Raw genomic sequence first — 27,756 nt, 5'->3', positions numbered from 1 at the left:
TTTCGTCATAGTTGTAAGTAGTAGTAGTATTTTATGTAAAACTTTATATTGTCTTATTGAAAATCTCACACAATAATGAATATATTCATGTTTACAGTCTTTTCTTAATTTTACTGTTTCTTCTCCCTATACTTCCTTCCAAGCTAAGCCATTGTAATTATTTTTAAGTCTTTTGTGCATGTATGTGTATGCAAAATTAGAGAGCCAATAAGGGGTAAATACTTTGGATAAAACTTCTTGAACTGCAATTAGAAAATAGATTCAAAATTTTAGGTCCATTGCCAGCATGTAATCAATTAAATCCTGGCTTCTTGGGTTTAAAAATGTTTATATCATGTCATCAAAATTATTGTGTTATTCAAAATCTTAAAATATTCTCTTAAATACATTGTTTTTCTCTCAGACTGCTTTCAATAGAACTTGCAAAGTTTTTAGAAATCTCAGATAAATTTCAGATAATTTCTGTACTTCATAGTCATATTCCTGGTGAGAGTTTATTTTTTAAAACACTATCTGAAAGTTAAGGTATAAAAAGAATTGTCATAAGGTGGCAGTATGTTTCAATGATAACCATCAGTATAGAAAGAGCTTGTTGCACCAAATGGTTTCTTAGCTAGTGTTGAGCTTTGCATGAAAATTTCCTATAGGGTTTTTTGAGGAAAATTGAGCAGCTATTTCTTAGGATTATGTGGGAAATTATCAAAGATACTACTCCTGATTTTCACTACTGATAACTCCAAATATTGTTAGGAAATGGATTAAGTATTCACTGCTACACACAAACACACACACACACATACACACACACACACGCATGCACACACCCCTTTTCCTTTATTTACGCCTATATACAGTGACATAGCTGTGAAAACATATGCCTTCTATTTTAGTATTTGAAACGTTTTGGTGAGAAGTGATGAGAGTTTACTTGTTTTAAGAAATATATTTTAGATTATAGTCCTTTTGAATGGTGTGTAGTAGTTAATAATTTTCATTTTGGTTGCAGTGAATGTAAGAGTGTTTGGACGTGGTTTAATAAACAGCATTAATCTGTGGAAAAGTAATAGAAAGAATTTAAGCTTTTTAATGAAATAGACTAAGTTCAATTTCTTGCCTTCCCACTCATTAGCTTTGTGACGTTGAACTTGTTACTTTGCCTCTGAGGTTTTTTTCCTTTCTTGTAAGTAATTTGGAGATAATATAACGTTTACCAAGCTAGGCTGTTGAAGTATTCACATGAGATGTTTATGGATGTGATTACTCAACTTTGAGATGTTTTGTTAATTATTAATACAACCAAAGAATATATTTATTTTTCTTCCTTCCTCCCTCCCCCCTTCTTTTTTTTCTTTCATTCTTTAGTTCTTTTCTTTTCTTTCTTGACAGAGTCTCACTCTTGCTCAGGCTGATGTTCTCAAATTCCTGGCCTCAAGTGATCCTCTCGTCTTGGCCTCCCAAAGTTTTAGGATTATAGGTGTGAGCCACTACACCTGGCTTCACTTTTATTTCTAAGTATTTTCTGGTGTAACCTTACTTGAAGAGAAAAACTTAAGGGTTATCACATTAATTGTCATAGTATTATGATTTGGTACTTAACCATTATAAGTGCTGCTTAACCATATAGTTAAGCTAGAACAGCAACAATGAGAAACAAAAAGCATGTCGATTGTTCATCATCTATCATATATCATCATGAAAGTGTTTTTCACTCCCTTCCAATATTACATGTGTGGAGAAGATTACTAGGGCATCTGGGACATGATATCTGTCTTTAAATAAATACCTTCCCATTGGGCTAGAAAAATAAAATTGGAAAAGAAATAGACCTGTGTTTTAGACTGGGTTCTGCATTAGCTAGCTTTGAAATCTTAAATAAGTCTCTGTGGCTCTGTTCTCTCATTTGTAAATTGAACTTGATAATCTATAAGGTCCCTTCTGGCACTTATAGCCTCAGAATATTTCATACTATGAATCTGTAAATAATTAAGCACAAAATTGCATATTAGCAAGTGACCATGCAATAGATACTCAAAGAGAGGGGAAATGAGTATGGACTTGGGTATTTGGAATATCTTAGGCACTGTTTGCAAGAAACAGATTTGAAGTTGCTCTTAAGTGAAAGGATAGTCATTTTCATGACCAAATAATTTTTTCTATATGGAACATAACATTTTAAAAGCCTGGAATATGTTAATTTAAAAATATTTTGATGTTTTAAATAATCTGGGTAAAAAATAGTCATTGCTGGTAGGTGGCAAATAGCAAATACTCAGGGAAGAAAAGTCATATAGATAAATAATAATTAATTGCAGGTATTGGTAATTTAATCACCATAAATAATATCCACATTTTATATGGTATTTAAGATAATTTCACTTGAGTATATAATCTCTGCCAAAACTTGAATATTACTTTAATTAAAACTCACATTTGCAGCTTTTCTGAGCCTTATGAATTCTCAAAAAATAAAAACATTAGAAAATATCAAATCTTATAACACTGACAACTAAGACTGACAATCCAATTAATTCCTGATGAAATATATTCTAAGTATACATCAAAGATATATACATCATAGATGTATGTATACATCTAAGTATACATCCCAAAAAACCTTTTAACCAGTTTTTGTTGTGCCCCAGATTTAGATCATAAAGCAAAGAATGCCTGAAACCAAGGAATGAAGATGTTTCAATGCTCTCTGATTGGAGAACTTATACTTTTGTTAACAGGAAGCTGAATATTAATTCATTTATACTCTTCTGGAATGTCCATGCAAAACAGAGGGCTCTTTCCTTGGTCTCCATTACTCTTTCTTCCTTATGCATTTAGGCAGATCTTGAAAATCCTAGAAAAACTGGAGAGAAAGTCTGGGGAAAATAATCAAATCATAAGACATTCCTAGGAGGATATCCTAGGAATTAAAAACTCACAGGTTTTGTGAAACAGATGAATCCTGGTAACAGTGTCTGCAACTACTACCCACTATCTTCTGGCATCCTGAAACATACTAAAAACAAATTAACTTTTATGATAAGTCCAGAGACATATTCACACCGTAGCAAAATTGCAGGACCTCAGCACAGTTCATGAAAGCATGACTTATTGAAAAAGGAGCAGAATATAGGCTGAGATAAGACAAGGAGCTAAGAATCCAAAAACAAAGAAAACGCACATTGGAAGCAATCATGAGTAGAATTGTGGCTAAAGAAAAATAAAATAATTGATAAGAAGAAATTTCATCAGTTCTTAAAAGTGCAGTTGAAAATGATATGAGACAAATGAACTAAAATATAATTAGTTCATTAATATTAAAGACAAATGACCCAATATATGATTTCAGTAATTCATTCAAAACACATTTATATTCTAGCTATGCTATATATCTTTCAATTCTCTAGAAATACAGCTAAACAAAGCAGAAATTCTACCTGCTCTTACAGAGCTGATGGTCTGAGGAGGAAGACAGATTATAAACATTGAGTCATAGGAACATATAGGACATATTAGGGGATGGTAACACTTTGAGTAAAAACAAAGCAGAGTAAGGGAATAGAGAGTAGGGAGGGAGAAAAAGGTGTGTCCCCAAAAGAAAGTGAAATAAGTGGAATTGAAACAATAATCAGAGATGTAATAGAAGAGTATTTTCCTTACCTGAAAGTGTAACTTCAAATGGTTTCTTTTTCTAGTTTACTATTTGTCCAGTCAAGTTATTGTATTATAATAATTAGGAAAAGTCTTCCCACTATCTAGATCCAGGAAACAAATAAGTTATCAAGAATGGATGGGGGGGAGGACACTAGTTGGCTTCACACATCTTCACATCCACATATCAGAAGACAATATAGAAATTGTGTCTATGGAATTTTAAGGGGAAATATATTGTGGTCTGATAGAGGCAACATGTTTATATATGGTGGTGATAGAAAGATATTTTTAAGACATTCAAGGCTTCAGAAAACATACTGTTTATCTAACCTGTTAGGGAAAAACTTTGGAAATATTTTTCAACTGAATGGAAAAAAATTGAAATATTGAGATTGGGATTTAAAATACCTTTTGTATAAGTGAATATAAAAGACAAATGTTTTCAAAAGAGTAGATTATAATATAAACATGGCTATATAATAATGATAATTTGCATGAAAACTCCAGAGTATTATAATGAAAAATGAGTAACTATAGAATAGAGAAATGCAGGCTATTTAATATGTGCTAAATTCTTTGCATCAAAGTCAAAATACACACTTCTAATCTTATCTGACCTTGAGAAAAATATGTTAACTTACGCCTTTAAGTAAAACACAAAAAGAAGCACTACATAATTTAAAAGCATAATATATATATAGTAAGACATTGGGGAGACAAATAAATAAAGAAAAATGTTATGTACCTATTAACACTATACTTTTATTTATAATGTGAAAACTGTTAGAATTGAAAAGAATGCTTGATAGAAACCCAATAGAGGTTTAGTAGTAGGCAAGTTGTCAAAAATTAAGATATCAAATAAAAAATGAAAAAAATGATTGAATCTAAGAATTGATTCTTTGCAAAGTGTGTTATTTATATCTAACAAACCGAATAGATAAAAATAAATGATATGAAAATATAAATTCATGAAATTAAGGATGAGGAGTGAATCTATTCATAGATGCAAAATATTGTTAGTTATAGGCTTTGAGAACTCTAGAGTACTAAAATTTTGAAGTCTCAATAAACATCTTTAGGAAAATATGAATGAATTAGATGGAGTCAGGGAATTAGAAAGTGTAACTAAATGTAACATTGGGAGAAAAAAAGATTTAAAAAATAAAAGAAAAAAATTTTAAAAACCTACCCCCGGAAGAGTTGCTATAATAATATACTGTTTTACAGGTGGTCTTTACCAATTCTAAATATTAACAATTATTATCTATTATAATCAATAATTCCTTGTTTACATTTTTATGGACTGTGGGAAAACTTGAAGATACTTATAATTTATTCGAAAAACTCTAGATACCAAAACTTGACAAGTCAAGGAACATGAATATTGAGCTGACTTATATTGATAAAAGTTTAAATAAAATTAGCAAATCATACCTAGCAGTTTATTGAAAGAATAATAGTAGACAGAGATAATACTCAAAATGCTTAGAAGCAGGTTCAGTGTAAATATTCATTAGTTCAGGTGCTTTGGTGATAACTAACATTTTCATATATATATTTAAAATTAGTTATAACTATGTATAATTAGTTACATGGTTATACACTTATATATATGTGGGACATATGACATATACCTTACACACTTAGATAGCCATCTATAGGATAACTATATATGTATTTCATTGCTGACTATGTGCCAGAAGCTATTCTAAGCCCTCTAAATATATTGACCCATTTAATCTTCTCAGTCACCTGTGAGTAGGTGCCATTATTGTCCCCATTTTATTGATCTAAAAGTAAAATATGTAGAGATTAAGGAATTTGCAAAAAGGCACAATTATAAAATTTAATTTTAATCCAATATTTTTAAAATAAAGCTAATAAGAATGAATTATATTTGTCTTAAAGATAATATAATATTTTGGAGAGCTATAAAATTTTAATAGTAGAGGTCTAAAAATAGAGTTCAATGGAATAGAATAAAAATATATATATACTATTTTATATATTAACTATAAAAGGGAAACTGTAAAGGACTAATCTGATAGATGTACAGTGATATATATATATAAAGGTTGTTTCTTGTGTAATTATTAATAATAGCAAAATAAATAAGAAAGGAAATAATCCATGTGTCCAACATAGAAGAGTGTTTAAATAAGTCTTCATAATGCTATACAATGTAACAATTAGTAGCCATTACAGATTATGACATAAATTTATTTTTGTTGACCTGGAAAAATATTTCAATATATTATAAAATGTAAAAAGCAGGTTACAAAACAGATAAATGATGTATTTTTGTGATATATGTGTATGTGCTTATAGGCATTAAAAAATTAAAAGTGTGCATCAAAATTCTCCATGTGGCAGACATTAAGAGTGATTTTGGTTATAACTGATTATAGTTTTCTATGTCCTTTTCTGTGTTTTAAAATCGCCTATAAAACATTACTTTTAGGATAAAAGCATTATGTAAGTTTTAAAGTTTCAAGCATCTATTTGTTTTATTTACTAGTTTTCTAATATGTCTTTTGGAAATAAGCTCAGAGAAAGTATCTATTCATGATTAAGAATAGACAGCATTAGAATTAAACTTCCTGGATTTAAATATCACTTCTACAACTTTCTGGCATAGTTGGTCCATCTGTACAATGAGTTAATAATGGTGTCAGCCTCCAGGATTGACCTAAGAATATATGAGGTGCTCTATTAAAGAACTTAGCAGAGTGTAGGTGCATAATAAGAACTCAATGTATATTCCAGAGCCACTGTTAAAGATAGAATAAAACTTCTCAATTCTCTTCCTTGGCACTAGTTCAAACAGATTTTAAAGTTCTTAGCTAGTTAATTATTTATATTACCGATTAGCTACTCTTCTCGGGAGAAGGATGTTCACTCTCCAAGAGTCTCTTTTGGAGGTCATGAAAAAACAACTGCACAAAACTCCATCAGACACCATCCATCCTTGTCAGAAATCTGTCCTCTCATGTTTTCTTATATCAGTAGTAATAGAAATATTTTTACTGTTTTCTAAGTTTACTTTTTAACAATGCCTTCAAGCAAACTATTACTGGGACCATATTCCCTCACAAAATGTTTTTTGTTGTTGTGATCCTTAATTTTCCTTTGTCCTCTGCTCACCAATTTTGTTCCATTCATAAGCATGCATGAAACTCTTCTATCCTGAAAATGCTTTATCTTGACCTTGCTGTCCTCTCTGGTTGCCATCCTATTTATCTTCTTTCTGTCACAAGCCAGACTATTTTGAACAAATCTGCGTGTGAAAATAGTGCATCCATTTTCCCATCAAATGTGTACTTCTCGCCGCTGAAATTACACTTTTGCCTTTAATGTGCTGAATTGAAATTATAGTTTTGAAGATCACCACAGAGTTCTCCAAATCCGAGTGGCTTACTCATAGTTCTCTGTGGAGACAAAATGGGATGGGAGTAGAATACTGTTGGTGTTAGCTGTAAGCAGGCTGGATAACTAACTTATCCTCTAATACAAGAGAGAAGTACAATTCCTGAGTTCCATAAGGTCAAATGTGAATTTGTCTTGTCTACTGCTGTATCCTGAGGACCTTGTGCAGAGCCTCAGAACATGGAGGACATTAAAAAAATATTTATTGAGGCCGAGAGTGGTGGTTCATGCCTATAATCACCACACTCTGGGAGGCCAAGGTGGGCGGATGGTTTGAGCTCAGGCCTTGGAGACCAGCCTGATCAAGAGTGAGACTACATCTCTACTAAAAATAGACAGAAATTAATTGGCCAACTAAAAATATATAGAAAAAAATTAGCCGGGCATGGTGGCACATGCCTGTCTGTAGTCCCAGCTACTAGGAAGGCTGAGGCAGAAGGATAGCTTGAGCCCAGGAGTTTGAGTTTGCCGTGAGCTAGCTAGGTTCACGCCACTGCACTCTAGCCTGGGCAACAGAGTGAGACTCTGTCTCCAAAAAAAAAAAAAAAAAAAAAAAAAGAAATATTTATTGAATACAGATGGCCATTGAGTGCAAAGTTGAGAAAGACTTACTTTCCTCTATTTTTTTATATTCCCTGATGAGAAGGAAGAAATATGAGAGTGTGGTATACAGAGGGAAGAAAACATTTAAAAGAACATCATTAGGTAGAAAAACAGAGAGGACATTAATAAATAAATATCTATCATTTATTTTTGGTATAGTAGGATAAAGAATATAAGAAGGAAGTTACCAAAAATAATTACCTTTCACTTATTTTTCTATTTATTTGATTTTATAGTCTTTTCTTCTTATTAATAAGTGGAAATAAGTTGAAGATAAGAAATGACCATGTAGTAGATATTATTTTATAATATCACAAGTATTTTGTAAGATAAAACATAAGTAAGGTCCTTGAAATAGTTAGGCTATGCCATCAAGCACATGAATTATTCAATTTAAAACAGAGTGGCTTTCCTTTCCTTATCCATTGACTATGAACATTATTGTTATTATTTAGAAAGTCTGTATAGCTGTTGTACTGCTTCCCTATCATATTGACAAATGAAGTCGGAAATATTCCTAATCCTCAAATATAGGAAGTATAATTAGTTTCAAAGGAGATTAGTACATTTATCTGTTTTTAATGAGATGTGAGGAAATATGATGTTATATAAAATTATTTTTTCAGAATCATACCATGATTTTCATTTTCTTGCTTTAAAACTTATGCTTTTAAATATGGTATACTGCTTTATAGATAAGAATATCCTTTTATTAAAACATTCTCCGTCATTCATTTGAAATAAATTTGTGTGAATGTCTTTGTGTGTGTATATATATAGATATATATATATATATATACACATATATAAGTGTCTCTAATATGTCTCTACAGGATATATTCCTAGAGGTGAGCTCTTAGGTAAAAAGACAGAGTGTTTTTTTATAGAAATGTGAAATAGCTCTTTAAAATTGATGCAACCACTAACAGTATATTGAAGTACCTATTTCCCGTTTACAACATTGGGCATTTTTCTTTTTAATATTTGCCAATCTGATGTGAAAAAACTAGATTTTGATTTAATTTTAATTTCCTTGATAATTGATAGGCTAAGCATTTTTTCATATACTGGATGATCATTTGTATTTTTCACTATTGCTAATTCATAGTATTTACAGTATTGTCTATTTTATCTACATACATACAAATGCATCCTGTATATGTTTGTGCTAATATATTATAATCTATTTAGAGTATAATTATTTAATATATATTTAGGAACTAATGGATGTGAGCAAGAGAATATTTCAATGAAACTCATGCAGCAAATTAAGTTGTTACGATGAAATTTTGGATAACAAATTCAATATATCTCATGATATCTCCTATATATGATCTAACATTTATAGAGACTTATTTGCAAGAGGATTATGAATTTTAATAAAATAAAAATAATTGTTTATTATCTACTAAGCTTATGCCGAGCCTATATCAAAGAACACTCATGCCAACAGTATGTTTTTTACTACTCTAAACAGTTTGTTTGCATGTAAGGCATTAGTTAACACAATTATCTTTTTTTCCATTTTTTTTTTTTTTTAGAGACAGAGTCTTTCTCTGTCACCCAGGCTGGAGTGCAGTGGTGCAATCATAGCTCACTGCAACCTCAAATTCCTGGGCTCAAGTGATCCTCCAGCCTCAGCCTCCTGGGTAGCTGGGACTGTAGGCACCTACTACCACTAATTGTTTTATTTTTTGTAGAGATGGGATCTGGTGTGTTGCCCAGACTGGTCTCAAACTCCTGGCCTCCAGTGATCCTTCTGCCTCTGACTCTGAAATTGCTGGGATTACAGGTGTGAGGCACCACACCTGGCCTGCAATTATCTTTATATTCTAGGCAGTGTTTTCTCATTCACAGGCATAACATTAACCATTTACTTTTTTTTTTTCTCAAATCCCAATTAGGAAAATTTTGATACTCATAGAAAAAAACACATGCAAAAGTTTTAAAAAATGGCTTTGAATTTTATTTTTGAATTAGTTTATTCAAAAAAATTGGGCATTTATTTGTTTACATAACCTAAATCATAGCATTTTATTTTTTACTAATATTAAAAATCAGTATATACTCTCTTATATCATACTCTTGTATAATGGCCAAATTTGTGTTTTCATAAAATAATGGACTTTTTAAAATCAATTCTTGAGAGTGTGAAGTCATACTAATAATAACCTTAATATGAAACAAATAGGACAGGTGATCTCTGAACTCAGGCAGCTTGCAGTTTAGTTGTGGAAGCACATCATGAACACATTAATGAGCCATAGCCCTTTGCATTTGCAGTTCCTCCTGCCAAAATGCTTTTCCAGTGGATAGCTTTTCAGTATCATTCAGTCTTTGTTTGGATATCGCATCTTAAGCAAAGCTCTTATCTAATCCAAACAATTGATCCCTGCTTCTATAAATCAGTTGTTGTCTTTTCTTTATTTCACAGCATAGTCACAGCTGAAATCATCTTGAATGTTAATTTGTTTACTGATTTATTCCTATGGGCTCACCAGCCTCTGCTCCTACCCCAAATGGTAGCTCCAAAGTAGAAGGAATAACTTCTTTCTTATATCTTCTATTAATATTTTCTGCTTTTTTCCTTAGGCATCGTGTCCTTTGTAATTTATGTAAAAAATAATGTTTGCACATTTTTAAGTTATTGTCACATGTGGAATAAATAGCTAATATGTTCTAGTTTGAAAATATATGTATTTATATTTCTAAATCAACTTCACCCTTAACCTTGAAATGTCATCCACAACATCTTTTGAGGGATACTTTTGAGATCTTGCCCCACATTTTAAAAATGTTTAAAATAAAAGAAAGCAGTTTTTCTAATCTAAAAAATGAAGTGCTTTAACTTCCAGAAATGGTCTCATAATCATATAAAATGAATTCATCATTACTCAATGACAAATATTTTCCAGCAAGGCATGTTAAATGGTCTTTTATAACTCAAAGTATGGTGGAGATTATTTTAAGCTTGAAAAATGTTAAAAACTGTGTTTTTTCAAGGTAAGGAAACCTATTATCACTTTGTTGAAAATAGCTTTTCTATTACTTTAGAAAAATTTGTATAATTGTATCCAGCTCTTGTGTACTTTGGGAATGAAAATTGTTACATGAAAGAATACTTCATTCCTTTTAAAAGGTCCCTTTCCTTCCTGCAGAATTTCTGCTACTAAATGGAAATCAAGGCAAGACCAGCAATTTCTAGATAGTTTGTAAGAATCTAGGACATCCTGTCAATAGAAAAATGAATAACTATAGAAAGGCCTTTTACAAGTTATATCTTAGTAGATGCTTGTTTTTGTAATCTCATATAAGAAACAGAATAGAGTTTTCACTTTTAAAATTTATTATTCTGCTTTTTTTTTTGTTTTCACTTTGGGAAGGATTATGTGATTATATCATGGTTAATATTATGAATAACATTTTATTTCCCATCTCTATTGCTAAAATATGACAAATATTTATTGCATCTTGACACTGTATTTTATGAAATTCACTTGGGTATATTTAAAAGAGCTCTTATTTAACTTTCTTTTATGTTGTAGATTAATGTGGATTTCTTCTTTATTAGAAAAAATGCAATTTGAAATAAACGTTTGTGATTTTGGAAGTCTTATGTGCATAAAATGCAGTTTTTACCTACAGCAAATAAATGTTGAACATTTATCCATCTTGTAGCAAGAATTTAGCTTTAATAATTGAATTATTCCATATTTCACATGACAATAAATGTTCAACTATCTAAATTATCAAGAAAATGACTGAGTTTGAAATGTGAAAGAATACTTGAAATTTTTTACATTATCATCACAGATCTTAATGCATCTTCTAAAATGACAATAAAAAGGATGAGTAAATTTCTTTTACTGTCAATCAGTGATTTGTATGAATTTCTTGTCTGTATAATGCTGTTGGGCAATGCTTGCACAAAAAAGTATTTAGAATCAGCTCACATTGAAATAAATTCTGATAGGAACACATTCAGGACAAGAGTCCCTGTTTTCTGAGTCACAGGCCCATGGCCTCATTATAATGTTTTTTTTTTATTATTATGTTTCATATCCATGTAGATACAAAACAACTTTTAAAAAGACACTGTACATTACATGGCTTCTGGCATTAAAGAATCTAGAACTATTTGAATATGAGAGGCTGCTTGCTTAAGAATTCCGTAATTTGGAAGAGATGCATGTACATATTTGAGAGAATACTTCTCAGTTTCCCAAACTTTCTGATTGCTCTTTCTCTGGGTTAAATTTTTAAACTGAGCCACTCTAAGCTTATTCGTGGAAATATTTAAGTAAAAAATCAAACACTGTTGTATTGTAATGGTGGGTTTTCTCTTAACTTTGCCAAATCTTATCATTTCCTTGTAGTGTTGGCAGGAAAAACAAAGTCTTAAGTTGAAAGAACCTAAAATTATTATCTGATTCTGGTCCTATTTAAAGAGAGGACTGCTGAAATTAATTCTAGACAGTGTTAAAATTAGGATATTATTTAGTCTGCGGGTTGATATTTGTAGGGGATTATTGCCTGTGACAACTGTTGAACAAGACAACCCAAAACTCAGTGGGTTAAAACAATAAACATTTATTACTGTTCATGAGTACACTTATGCATTCTCTTAGGGCTGAGTTGTATCAGTAGTTCTGCTGGTCTTAGTTGAACCCTTTCACATTTATAGGATTTGCTGCCTTTAGAGTAGTGCACGGTAACTTTAGCTTCCACAACTGGCCTCTCCTCGCTGTGGTCTCTCATCCTGCATCAGGCTAGTTAGGACTTGTTCACATAGGAATGACAGGGTTCCAAGAGAGGGAACAGAACTATACAGGGTCTCTTGAGTTTGAGAGTCATAACTGGCACACTATTATTTCTGCTACATTCTCTTGACCAAAGCAGTTAACCTCAGCATAAATTCAAAGAGTTAAAAAAAAATTCAAAGAGTAGGAAAAATACACTGTACACTTTGATAAGAGTAGCTGCAAGTCCCATTGTAAACTATGGATATAGGGAGGGGTCAAGAAATTGACTCACTTTGTCACCAATATATTAAAGACCACTCCTGAACTTAGTTAATCATGTCTATCCCAAAAGCAAAATAAGCCCATTCCCAACCCAGAACTCTAATCCAGTTCTAGCATCATGTTAATTTCAGAGTCACATAAACTACATAAAGTTCTGATGTGGCTTCTCAGATGTGACTCCAAAAAGGGGAAAGATAGGAGCTACCTAGCAGTCACTGATCCATAGTAATTCTGAAATCATGCTGGAAAAATGTTATTAAGTTCCACAACTGCAAAAGTAAGATATGTCTCTTCATTAAGTTCTATCTTTGTTTCCTGGAAGTAACTTCCTAGTCCTTCATTCTCATGGCATCCTCTGGTATTTTTGCTCCACTCTCTGTGATGTTTTTTCCTAGTTTTTTGCTTTCTTTGGCTACTGCTGAGGAAATGGTCCATTTCGCATCTGAGTCATTTTCTTTGACTTATTCTTTCCCATAGAACATTGAAGGGTGAAAAAGGATGTTTTCCACTTGAAGCAATTTAGGTCTCTTTTATTACAGATTGGTGGCTCATTTAGCTATGAAACTTGCTGTAAAACTTTGTAGACTTTAAGTCTGATTACAGTCTATTCTACTGCAAAAGCCATACTACAGTTGTTTCTGAGAAATGCTTCCCTTTATATAGTTAGCCACTGCTATTTTTGAGATTTGACTTCTGTGAGACCATTCTTTTATAATTTCTAGAAGAGTCTCATTTGTTTTCTTAGCTGGACACCACTTAAATATCTCAGAGGTCTTATAAAAGGGTCCTATAGCCTCAGCATTGATTTGATTTTAGTCTTCAACCCTCATTTTACCTTGAAAATCTTCTGTCAACCATGAAGACTATAAATGAAAATTTTATTTTCCAACTCAATAATCCTTGGCCTCCCTCTATTCTGTAAAATGTCTGCTTACAAATGGACAAGTACTTTTTTTTAAAATCTAATATTGTGAAAAGTTTATTTGCATTAATTAATTCCTTTTTTTCCACCATCATAAAAGATACTGACATTTGTTTGTTCTTTGTGATCAGAGAAAAGACGTTGGAATGGATAATTTGTTTCTATATCCTTTAAAGAAAATAAGTCTTAAAAACAAAATCCAAGTGCAAAAATTTTCAGTAGTCTTCCTACCTCCAGTGTACCCCAGCAAAATATTCATAGCTGTTAGGAAACTGAAAAATCCCAAGCTACAATTTTCATTTTCCATGTTTCTTCCTCTCTAAGGTGTCTGCACTTATGGAAAAATCTGCAGTATATTTCTGAAAGTATACCATATTTCTACAAAGTAAGGGAACCTGAAAACAACAGTGATCACTGCCTTTCAGTGTCTCAAACTTCGTATAACCACTGACTGGATAATTCAGTCTCTAAGTCACTTGATCTACAACCATTCCCTAAATAATAGAGATCAACTTATATTCAACAAGGCTAGTCTGGATATACCAACTCTTTCCCCAAAATTCATTACTCATATAAGGTAATTAGGTCTTTAACTATAATTATTTTTCTTCATTATAAAAGGTATTTAATAAAATGTCAACATATGCAATGTATATATCAGTATGGAATATGTGGCTTTAAAGATGTTTATTATAAAATTTTTCTTATGGCTGATGCTTTGGATTTTTAAATAAATCATCTCTTCAATAAGGGTCTCTAAACTTATTTCAAATTATCTAAAATCCTGGAAAAGTGACCTACTGGTCACTTTAAAAAAACTTGATAGATGCACTCAACACATTTATCAGGATACATTTTAAAAACATTTAGCTAAGCTCTTTAATACAACATGACATTTTATAACTCTTATACATTATTCTCCCTAATTTATTTTCATTCTTGGACCTTCAAACCATCTTGGAATAAACATGAAAAATTTTAAGTGCAAAAATGAGTCCTGCATGGTTTTAACATTTTGGAGACAATTAAAATCAATAAATGTTTTCCAGTGACTTAAAAAAAATAAACAATAGGAATTGTGAATCTTGTGTATACTTCAGGACTTTAACTTGTAACAAATATATTCTGTTAGCATATAAAATGTTTTTACCTTATTTTGAAAGCATTAAATATGTAGGGTTGTCCAAAATATGTGAATTGTTTTTTAAAATTGACACCAATGCATCCATACTCCACTAAAAACAAACAAAATAATCAGACTGATGTGCACTTAATAGGAAGCAAGTTTAAAAATCTGGAATTTTTTAAAGTGCTGAGATAATTTGGAAGAGGAATATCTTTAAGCATGCTAACCATATCTTATCATGAACATAACAAGAACTATTAAACTCAAGTTTAGAAAAAAAAAATAGAGGTTCTATGAAAAGAAGAGTAGTAACAAACATTTTCCATTGAAGAAAGAATTCAAGTAAAAACAAATAGCACCACAATGAATTGCACTAAGGTGCTAAAGGAGGTACCTTATTCCCTGCAGAGTGAACGCTCCTTCTGAAATGTATTGCAACATATAAATGCAATTGTTTAATGGTTACCATTTGGTTCATTCATCTACAGAAAATTGCATTCCTTCTAGTTCATTATATTGAACAAACATTCAAATTACTGAACTATATATACACAATGTTACATAGTTTACATTTTATGAAAACAAAGCTTGAAGGAATATTTATAAATGCCACCTTGAATATAAGATGACAAGTTTAAAAGGGCTTCATATCTCTTAAGACATTTAATTTATGTTAATGGTCCAGGAGTGTTTTAGATATAGATATAGATATATTTATATGCATATATATTTCAACAAGAAGTGTAAAAATTTTTAAAAACAAATCATAGCACTCATAGCTGCTTTACATACGAAGGTCTTAGGGTCATTAACGTGTCAAACTATTATGTTTATAATATGTATATTAAAAATATGGAACGCTTCACGAAACATAAGCTGCAAAAGCATTTCCTTCTCACAAACTACACAACTTCCACAAGTTTATGGCAATGACATATAGTTTGAAACTAAAAGTAAGAATCTTTTAAGGATGAAAATAAGTGTTGGGGAACATTAAAATCTATGACTGAATAAGGTCAATGCGTTTACACTTTTAAGCTGTAGAAAGGATGGGTCCTCTTGATGTTTTACAACAGGAAAATACTATTATGAAATAAATATTTAAAGAAGATTGGCTTGTAGGTAGACTAGAGTGAAAGAAGCAGATACAAATGTGTCAAACATGAGAAGATTAGTTCACACAGAAATTAATCAAAGTATACTTAAGCCATATATCTCACTGACTTATTCATTAATTCATTCAAACATTTGTTCAATGTGTATACTGTTGGGCATCATTTAAAGAATGCGAGATATAATATGAATTAAAATTAATATTGCTTTTGAAGAACATTAAAGTCTACAAGGAGGAGAAAATTACATATTAAATCTCTAATATAAATATGATACATAAATATATAGGGAAGTCATTTGTAAATCTATATCATAGATCAAAATAAGGTATTGTAAATATTCTTGGGAAAAAATCTTATTCCTAGAGTTTAAAAATTATTGTAAAGTATAATTATGAATAGAACTAGTTGACTTCTTTTCACATAAAATATGAAAACTAAAAATTGAATGGAAAACTTTGTGTAAAACCATAAAGTTAAAAGTTTATTCTTTGGCCTGAAACTGAATGGTAAATACTAAAAAGTATTTATTACTATTAACTTGAACATGTAATTCACATGTAATGCTGCCTTTGTGCTTAAACCAAAATAGATAGCTGTAATCTCAATCAAAATCCCCTTCTAGTGTATCAGAATTGTATAAGAATTTCTGGGCAGGGAATGGGAAAATATTAAAAAGTTCTGTGTTAGGAAGGCGGAGTTATTTTACCTTAAACTGTATTTTAATTTTCTAATACCAGAGTTTCATATATTTAAGTATAGAATAAATCCTTTATAGTTTCCCTCTCCATTCTCTAATTTTCTCATTTTCTCTCTTTTCTTTCCTTTCTGCACTCTTCCCTCTTTTCTCAGTTTTCACTTTTTGTTTTATATTCATCCTTTCACCAGTTTCTTTTTTTCTTATTTAGTAGTTATTGACCCTCGTTTCTTCTTAATTTTTTTTATCTCTTCCAGTTTTTTATTGTCCTTTCCTCCTCTCTTTCTCATGCTTTCCTTCTTACCTCAAAAGATTTTGTCAGCAGTGTTCTGTTGTTATTTTTTGAATACCCAATTTTATGTTCATTATAAATTAATAAAATATGTAGTAGCTATTAGTACAAACAATTATGCACTGACTGGAAAAAAGAAGAAAATCCTTGAGGATGTTTTCACACACAATAAATGCATGCTAATTAGGCTGGTATGAAGCTTTACTTCCAGAGAGAAAAAAGATTCATCATGATGTTTGGATGAATATTGAAAAATCTTAATATCCTTTTTGGATTTTTAAATCTTCATTTCAAATTACCCAGCATAAATCAAAGTAACCAAATTAATAAATCGTAATAATTATTAAAAAATGCATTACCTTTTTATATGATGCATTCTATTGCTATGCAAAAACTATTTTATTAATAATTAATAGGTAAAACTATTCAAGTCAATTTAACAAATTTGAGCTCCCATTGTATATGAGAAACTAGGCTAGAGAACAAGCATATATTATTGGATATGATAGTCTAGCAAGATCCCTTCTCTTTCCTATAGTGATGGAGAAGTTCAGAGAAGGGATAGGTCAATTTTGGCAATGATAATAAAGGTATATTGCATGTGCTTTTGCCAGGAAGAAGAAAACTGAAAGGAATGATAGAAGCAGAACAAAAGTGAAGAGAAGGCAATGATAATTTAAGAAGTCTGTATTGTACAATTTAAAAAAGCATTGGTTGCTTGTAGAGGCAGTGAATGGAAGATAAAGTAGACCATGGCTGCATTAATTTGTTCATTTAACATTTATTAAGCCTATATTGTTAGCTGGGCACTCTGCTAGATATAGAATGGTACAGAAAGGAATAAAATGTGGACATTGCTCTGAAACAATTTTACAGTCTAGTATGGGGAGATAGATGTGTAAATACATTTTTCATCCAAATACAGAAACAAAGAAAGGTAAGACACAGTGGAGGAACTGGTCTTTTCTTTCTCAGTCAGGAATATTAAAAAAGGCTTTTTTGCTGAGTGTTAATGTGGCTGGGTAAATATTTATGGAACACTTAGTACATTACAGATACTTTGCTAGCTCTACAGATAATCTCCTTTGGTCCTCATAATAACTCTATGAAATAGGGGATTTTTATTCCACTTATATAGATTAAAAAAGTGAAACTCAGTAGTTATGACTTGTCACATAGTAGCTAAGAAGAAGAATCAGAATTTCAGTCTAGGTTAATTTGACTTTTAAGATAGTGCTAGTTCCACTATCATATTTCAGGAGCCTAAACTTGATTGGGCAATGTTTGGAAAATGTTATGGCTGCTATGCTTAAAATAAAAGGGATACATACAATAATTTTGTAAAAAAAGATAATTATAATAGTCAGGAAATACTGAGGCTCTGTGCTAGGTGGATTGGAAGGAAAGAATGAAGATAGGAATAAATGTGGAGAAAGAATCTGAGGCCAAGGAGGAGAGGATTTAGAGAATAACTTAGGATATTTAAAAAAAATCTAAGCAGTTTTTACATATGGAAACTGACTTAATGAAGTCAGAGAAAAGTTGAGAAAAATAGTGGGTCCCTTTGCCTTCCTTCTACCACCTATTTGTCTTGACTTCATTTCTTGACAGGAATATGAGAATGACCAGCTACTCATTCCTTGTATTGCCACCAGAATTGAGTTTCTGAAGCATTCCCTGAATATTAGCTTTGATGAATTCCCACTATCAGCAATTCCCACTATCAACAATTCCCACAACAATGCTTAAGCTCCTTATCCCAGGAGTTTAGGATAAGTGTGTTAATCTCATCACTCTGTGCTGCATTTTAAATGAATTCTATAGTACCATATTACAGTTCACTAAATTTCTCTCTGACTGTACCCTCTCTGGAATCTATCCTATTAGTTTTTTATTTCAATGACAGAATTCTGTTTTTTTTAATACCCTCTCATTTCTCTTTCATTTCTGCTTGCTTTTGTTATGTATATTTTTGTTTTTAAGGAATGGTATTCACTCCTTTCTTTTATTTTATTGTGGGAATTGTAAATAGTAATTTTATTTTGGGGAGGGCAGGGGTTAAATTTTTATTTCAAAAGCTTGGATAGCTTCAATATCCACGTCATGCCAAAATCAAATACCTTGCATAGAATCCCAAAAGATACCAAATAGTACAGTAAAATTAACACTTCCATTACGGGAAATGTATGATACAAATAATATAAAATTAAAAGGTGAAAAAAAAAAGGTGACACTGCTTTCCTAAGATACAGTTTATGCTTTGCAACCAGGGTCCACAGGTCCAGGTTGCAGAGCAGCAGCGGGAAGCAGGCCCTCCAATTTCATTCTGGAAAACCTGGTAATTAAGTCAGTCCATATTGCTGCTCTGGTCTCCGAGACACTACACACTGCCTAAAACAACTAGAGCTCTGGAAATAGTAAACAGGAGAGTGATTTCCTGGGGGGGGGGAGCATAGAAAGTTTGCTAAGTTAAATTTGGTGCATAATTGTTTGTGTTCACTCCATATCCAAACCTATGTGTAGTCAGTCGGACCATGGCTCCTGCTGCCACCTCAGTATGGCTTGTAGTTATTCTATTGGCCACCACGTTGCTGGCTCTTGCCGTGGTTTGTACTACTCTGACCTACGTTGCGGCCACTGCTGCCTCGGTTTCCCCATTGTGGTTTCCATGGCATTCAGAGCCATACTGCTGTTACTGAAAGACCTCTCCTGGCCGGGTCACTTCTATTTCACACTTGCTTCCACTGACGGTATGGAACTTTCCCCCCAGAACCTTCTTCACAGGTTCTTCTTCTTTAGAGGTGACAAACACAAAAACCTCTTCTCTTGTTCAACTTTGGATCTGTTGGAAACTCAACAATGACCTCGATCTCCCCAAACTCTCCGGAAGTATTCCCTGATCTTTTTTCCTCAGTAGCTACAGGATTCAAACCCCTCCCAAAGATTTTCTCCACCAGGTCCTTCTTCATAGCCGTGACCTTTTCAGGATCAATGACATGGCCATCTAGCCTGCCCTCCTTCTGGTCTAGGACCTTCTCCACATTGGCTGCAACTTTGAAGACGACACACCCAAACCCTCCTGACTGTCCAGTGTTGGGATCCATTTTTTTATTGTACAGTCAAGGACCTGTTCAAACTTTGTAAAATAGTCTTTTTGAATTTTTTTGCTGGTATCCCACCTCAGGCTACCGACAAACATTGTTCCTGCGTCCGCCACCTTCTGGCTGGCGTTGATCTGGTCACCCTCGACACCATTCTGATTCCCGCCTCCAGCCCCAGCCCGCGACTGGCTCTCCCTGCCGCCTCCTGTCGGTTCTCAGTGGCGCCCGTGTCTCCACAGGCTGCTCCTCGCCCACTTCCGACATGCTAGGCCTAGGTGCCGCAGCTCCTTGTCACAGATGATGCCCCGGGCCGGCTCGTCCCTACGCTGTGGGGAAGGCGCTGTGGGTTCCGCTGCACTGGAGCTCGCGGTGCTGGGGCCTCACCTCATCTCCCCAAGGTCCGGCTCCGACCGCGCTGCCGCCGCCTTCGCTGCCGCCAGCGCTGCCGCCGCCGCACAGAACCCACCGACCCTAAGGCCAGTTCCCACCCGTGTGGTGCCACCACCGTATAAACAGCAATTTTAAAGAAATTTTCAGATTGCTGTACTGTTTTCACTTTGCAGTAAATTCAGTTCGTTATTAATGGCAGTCTTTTTCGTGTTAAGTTTTCCCTGTATAATTTTAGAAATCTTGTGTATTTCTGCATCTTGAGTGATTGTTGTGCTTATCTGTTTTTCTCTTGATTAGCTCTCCCCCTCCTATCTAACAACTCCATGGTTGCCCCAACATGGACCTCAAGGCATTTGACCTAGAATCTTGTCTTACAGAGGTGGCTCTGGGAGTAATCCCGTATTAGTAATGCTCTGTTGATGTTGTATCTGTAGAAACCACACAAGGGTGTCTTGGCCTGCATCTTAGACCCAAGCCACGTCTGTTGGGGTCTTCCTTTCTCTTTGGTGTACAGCTTTATCTGTCATTACCCAAATAAGCACAACTTTCACTGTTTTTCCAGCCCTTTACATGGGGAAGGGCAGTGGCGCTCAGCTGACCCATGATTTTAAGCAGGCAATTTTGCTTCAGTTCCCCACCCCTCAGGTGGGGGGCACTTTTTGGTCAGTTAGTTATAACAGAGGAATTGATTCTAGGTTATCTCTGACTGTTTCAGAACCCAGAGCCCTTCAGGCCTGTAGGTTCAGTTCTGCTTGCTGCCCTGTGTTTTTGTTTCTCTTCTGGTCTACTGAAGTATCTTAGTTGTTCTTTAGGTTGCCTTTGTACTTTAACTTTACAGTTGTCTCCCCGGGTTCCAGTACCCCCAGTGGATATCAAAATCAGTGGATGCTCAAGTACTTGGTATAAAATGGTGTAGTATTTGCATATAACCTACAGACATTATACTTTAAATATCTTTAAATCATATCTAGATTACTTATAATACCTAATATAATGTAAATGCTATGTAAGTAGTCAGTATGCTGTATTGTATTTTTAATTGGTATTTTTATTGTTTTATTACTTTTTAAATTTATTTTTAAATATTTTAATTTGTGGTTGGTTGAAGCTACAGATGCAAAACTCACAGATATGGGGGGCTGACTATATATGTGACTGGGTGTGTGTGTGAAAGAGGGAGAGATTCTAGTATGGCTATGTGTTTGGAATGAAGATGGGCTTCTAATAAAAGTTTTACAATATCATTTTAGCTAAAATTCTTAGAGAATTAGTAAAACTGAGTTGCAGTTCAAGCTTAATTTCTAACCTTTTCTTTCCAGCTACCCTCTCTCAGCTGTTATCCTAACTCTCCTGAAGAACAGAGATTTTCCATGAATACATTATATACTTTAACGTTTCATGCTTGTGCTCCCTGTACTGCTTCCACCTAAATACCTCCTTCCATTCTCTCTGTCAAAGTCGTTGTTCTTTAAGACCCATCTCAAAATTTACTTTCTATGGAACACCTCTCTCGATTCTCTCCACTAGAGAAGTTATCACTCCTTTTTAATGCTAGTAGAACATTTTGTATACACTTGAGTGAATTAGCAGCATGTTTTTTTTTTTTTAATTTTTTTTTATTTTGGTATATTATGGGGGTACAGATTTTAAGGTTTCAATAAATGCCCATTTCCCCCCCTCCCTCCAAAAGTCTGAGTCTCCATCATGACCATCCCCCAGATGGTGCACATCTCACTCATTATGTATGTATATTCCTGCCCCCCTCCCGAATTAGCAGCATGTTTTTTCAAATATTAATTGTATCTTAATTTAGGAATGTTAGCTTAGTACAAAAGTACATAAATTATAGAAGGTGACAATGCAATGTAATATTTGTGTGTCTTACAAATATTCATCTAAAACAAAGAACCGTTTTAAATAAAATCAGTATTTAGTGGTTTCTACAGATTGGTAAACAAAAATGTATTTATATTCTAAGAGAAATATTTCAATGTTTGGTTAAATACTCCTTTCTACTGTTACCTCTAACTTGATGGCTAGCAGGGAAAGGAAATATCAAAGATAGTTATAAGGTTAGATGCCATGTAGATAAATTTGTTAGATTACCTAAGAGTAAGGGAGAATAATATTAAAAGCCAAATGGGCAGTGAAAACACAAAAGCCAGGATTTTAGCAATTTTAAGAAACATAGATTAGAAACAAGGAGAAATATAAGATGATAGGAGTAAGAAAACCTGACCTAATGATTTAGTTAACTGATGTTTTAGCACATTAGGAAATTTAGTGAACTATTTCTGAAACAGAGGTTTGTATCTATGGAGTGCAGTGCAATAACATTGGCTTATAGACCAGGAAGCAAGTAAGCAAAAGACAAGCGAAAAGATTTAACCCCAGAGAAGTTATACCATAGGTAAAATGTTGTTAGAATGAGCATGAACACCAGCAGACTTGAATGTGTGACTAGATAACCATGTCTTGAATACCTACTTGTGCTTCTGCTCCAGTACTTTGTGTACATTATTGGATTCTCATGATACTAAGGTCGGTATTTTCTCATTTCCCAGATGAAAAAATTTAGACATAGAAATATTTTGTGGCTTAGCCAAGACCTACAGTCTCCAAGTAGCAGTGACAAGTAATGAACTCATATTTTCTGGCCCCAAATCTGGTCTTCTTTTGGTTATTCTTACACTTCCTAGAAAGGAGCTTGATGTTTTCTGTACAGGAGGTTAAAATGATATAATGTGGATAGAAATAAACAAGAAATTTCTGACTGCAGAGAAGGTAGAGGAGGTCAGTTCCTAATGTTCAAAAATGAACTTAAATAACTCTCTTAAAGATGCATTCCAAAATTTTACAAATCAGACTGCCAAGAAATACAGGATGGGGAAATTGGAAAGATTCTATATCCTCGTCACTTAATGTAGCCAAATATTTTAGACCAGATCAGGGTTGTCAAATATTTTATCATTTTTATTGCTGTGGGTTGGATTTCATTCAAGTTCTTTACAATCTTTTTAAAATAAGGATTTCACTGTTAATGAAATTCTAGGAGAGACCTGTTAGGTTCAAAGTATGTTCCATTTATTGAGAGATTAATTTCTCTCATTTAAAGAAAATATTCAGAATTTAAAATTTTGGTGATTCTTTGTGAAATTTCCCCTAAAATGAAAATTATTTTTTTAAATGTGTTTTATTCTCATAATCTCATAACATTTTCGACACATTGGAAGAGGACATGAAGATATGACTGTTGTATGTTGGAAGGCACGTTAGAGACCACCTGATCATACACCTATTTTTCATAGATAAGAAAACTGAGGCCTAATCAGTTAGGCCTCACTTAACTGAGCTTAAAGAATTTTTTCAAGGTTACATAATTTGTTAATAACAGAATAAAAGCCAAAAAGCACTGTTTGTCCAGTGCTCTTTCAATGCAGAGGGGTAATTATGGATGATTCTGTAATTTGTCTTTCCCTGAGAGTTTATTTTTAGGTGTCTTTGACTGCTTCATGACTGAATCACTTTGTGATGGGAGATGTCTATAAATGAGATAATCAGTCAGGGCAAGCATTCCTTTTTCTTGGGCAATGTATATTATGGGAGTTCAGTAGTGCAGACAAAAGAAATGGTTAGTGCCAAGCTGCCTTATTGGATATTCATTTTGTAATAGTGTGTAGAAAATCATGATCATTTTTTCCTAAAGAGATTGTACAATTTACATCCCTTTGGATCCACAGTAAAATTTTCTAAATATTATAAATACTTCCTCTGGAAGCAGATGTACGTAAGATGCCTGTTTTTCAAGTTAGCTGCATCATAAATATTTTATATTCTGTATTTAATACTGAATTATAGCTCTCTAAATTACTTTTAAATATATGAAAAGGGGAAAGTCTTAACAAGGCAAAAATATTCCTATTTGTAGTAATGGGAAGTAAATTACCTTGTAAAAATTTCAATTTTCCCAAGATAGGAATAATATAAACCCTCAAAAACCCATTGCACAGTCATCTTTATTATTATTATTATTAATTTATTCAACAAGCATTTGTTGAGCACCTGGTGTGCTTAGCTGCTGAAAATCAAAGATGTTATGACCTGGCAGTCTCCTTGCTCATGTCTACCTCCTTGGCCTCATGTCCTGCTTCAGTAACTAGGACCTTCTTTTAAAGCCTGGAAATGCTGAGCCTCCTGCCAGTTCATAGCATTTGCACATCTCTTCTGCCTCCTACACTCATGTCTTCACCCTGGTTAACTCCTGATCACCCTGGACATGGTGGGATGACTTCCCTGAACTCCCTGATTCCACTGTGGTATGCTGTCATAAATGTATCTTAGTCTATAATGAAATATTTGTTCATTCATTTGTTTAACCATAAGCTATAGAAAGAAGAATCTGTGTCTGTTTTATATGCCGTCATGTTTCCATGGCCTTGCACCTAAAAGGTACTCAAACAGTATTTGTTGAATGAATGAAGAAATGTCCTTCTGGGACCTATCAGGATGCTAGGATGCTTCAAAAAATAATTATATTATAGTTTGAAAAATGTGAGGCTACAAAGAAGGAAATCAAAAAGCTTTAAGAGGAGTAGGGGCAGGGGGAGTTGAGCAAGGCTTCTCAGGAGGAGATGACATCTAATGCTGCCTCCTGAAGGATGCCCAGGAACCTGTCAGATAGGGAGTGGGAGTGAGCAGCCACACATTTTGTATTGAGGGAAAAGCAAGAGCAAAGGCAGAGAAATTGAAAGAATACAGCATGTTTAACTAAAAATACTGCTTTTGTATTAGCATTACCAAAATCAATACTGTGCTGTCGTCTTATATATAGAACTTTAACAGCACCTCTTCAATAAAAAAGGATTTATGCACCCACTGTACTGGGAGAACAGATTAATATCTTCCTAGCTTGCAAAGCAATTTCCTCTCAGTGGGGTTGTTCTGAAAAGTTCACCTTAAAAAAATATCAAGAAGGGAGCAGGTGAGAAATTTCACAGCTTAATGAAAAGGTGGCACATAAGAAAAATTTATTCTCTTAAGATTATTTTTAAGAAAGTTTCTTTCTCTTTCTGTTTAATTAAAGTAGAAAATGTACATGTTGTCTCATCATATGAAATGCATTCATGTATTGGAGAAATATCCATTTTAGAAATGAGAACTAAAGGAGGAGAAACTTATGCTTCCACCAGAGAGCTTTTCTTGACAAAGAGAGGTTCATTGGCCTCCCTGCCTACTCCCACCACCCTGGGCTTCAATACCTCTTTTCGTTGTTGCCATACAAATTTGCCTAAACTACCCCAATACAGAGTTAGTTACTGAAGCAGTACCATCAAAACCATTAACAATGAACTATAAAAGAGGTCACTTGTAGAAATAATGATTATTGAGTCATTGCTTGATGTAACTCATCATGCTAGTGGGGTGTCTATGGAAATCAGCTTATATTTGGCTTTGCAGTGTGGCTACTGCTGTCATTGTAAACCTTATGAATGCACATGGCCTTACACATTTTATTCTTATGATCTCTTATGTTTACACATTTTATGTTTATTCAAAATGACACCACTTTGCTTCTTCAAAACCCCTCAAATTGGTTTGGAAGGTTAAGCTATTTTTTATCATGTGTTTTTAAACATTTATTAAACAGTTACTATAAACATGATATTGGTTTTGGTGCTCATTATAATTATTTCATTTATTTTCACAGTAACATATGTAGTAGTCATTGCTTTATAGTTCTTACCATAACACTTTGCTTTCTATTAGCTGTTGAAAAACAATGCTCATTTCCTACATTGCATTCTCCATTGTTCCTAGATTATAACACAAATGATTGACAACAATGATTCACATTATTGAACACTTATTATATAGTGGGCACAGTTCTGAATATGTCACACGTATTATTTATTTAATCCCACCATAATGGTATCATGTCTAGACTATGACTAGCAACTTAGATGAAGAAACTGGGCACAAACGTTTTAAATAACTTTCTCAAGATCACAAAGTTAGTAATGGAACTGGATACAAATCTCAAATCCACTAAACTATATTGCCTTTAATGGTATTGTGTTGTGTAGATATCTAGTGGGTAGTGTATGGATAAAAGTAGAGAGATCAGTTAAAAGAAGGGATGATTGGTTTACAGTGGGAGTGAATTAAAAGTAATTAGGCAGAGGGCTCTGTAAAGCTGATTCACTGTACACTGGTTACAAATTTGTCTGGTGACATAGAACACACTTATAAAGCAAATTTATTACTTACAGATAGGGACAACAGAAGCCCACTGATTATGAGCAGTTCCTCAAGGCTCAGGAAAGCAGCCCAGGGTTGGATGATATCACTACTATGGGTGTCCCACTTGCACTGCAGCTGAGAGACCCCAGAAAGTAGCCTGTCATGGGATTTGTACCCCCAGGTCATAGGACTCAGTAGGCTAGTATGTTGAAGGACATCCTGCTTCCAGAGGGACTAGAACGGAACTTGGGATGTTCCAACCAGTCCCTCATTATCTCAGACGTTGCATTTCCAGTGTAGTTATTCCTGAGAACTACAAACAAGAAAGGAGGGAGAACTGGCTTGGTCCGAGGCCATTCAGAGAACTGTCCTGCAAGTTTCATGCCACTTTCAGTAGGATAGTAACAAATGCTTCCAGTTCCTCACATTCTGTATCTTCCTCTAGCCCTGTGTTACTTGGCTTGTACACAAGACATACACATGTGCACATATCACATATACATACACTCTGAAGAAACATATCTATACCCCATTCATTCAGCAAAATGGTAAGTGAACAGTTGTTGTGTCTTTAGCATTATACTAGGCCTTGAATATACAGGAGTGAGCTGTTGAGTGTACCTCTAACCTTGGATTTCTATTGAGGGGGAAAGTATGTGCACTCTGTATCTCTTATCTCTCTACCACCACACTTCCACATAATCTGAGGATGAGCATTTATATGTGTGATTCCACCACTATGAGCTTCTTGAGGACAAAATCTGTACCTTATTCCTCTTGGTATCTCTAGCACTTAACAAAATCTCCAGAAAATAGTAAATGCTCTATAGATATTTGTTGATTGAAGGAAGGATGGAAGAAAGGAAGGAACGAAAGAATAAGGGAAATAATAATGTGTCACGAGTCCATGGACCACAAACATATCTAAGTTCCATTACTTTGACTCAAATTCTTTATTAAGGTTTCTTAAATTTAATGCATAATGTGACATACTGTCACAGCATTGTCAGTGCTCTTATGCATTTTATTAGGAGCATAGTTGATGGAATTTTCCATATTAAAAAATATATATTATTTGCACTTAGCTTTCTATTTTCCTGCTTTTAGACTTTAAATCATATTAGGTTGTAGGCAGCTAATTTTAATGACTTTGTTCAAGATATTATTTCCGA

At 33.5% G+C, this 27,756-nt stretch overlaps 1 protein-coding gene and 1 pseudogene across 1 annotated transcript in view; one reads left to right on the top strand and one right to left on the bottom strand.

Annotated features, from left to right (window-relative positions):
• Positions 1 to 27,756, top strand: part of DPYD (dihydropyrimidine dehydrogenase) — a 796,846-nt gene that overhangs the window by 157,037 nt on the left and 612,053 nt on the right. The window lies entirely within an intron of this gene.
• Positions 19,406 to 20,218, bottom strand: LOC105885768 (heterogeneous nuclear ribonucleoprotein A/B pseudogene; annotated as a pseudogene).

This window comes from Microcebus murinus, chromosome 2, assembly GCF_040939455.1.
Source record: "Microcebus murinus isolate Inina chromosome 2, M.murinus_Inina_mat1.0, whole genome shotgun sequence".
NCBI lineage: Eukaryota > Metazoa > Chordata > Mammalia > Primates > Cheirogaleidae > Microcebus > Microcebus murinus.
This window is presented reverse-complemented; position numbering and strand designations above follow the sequence as displayed.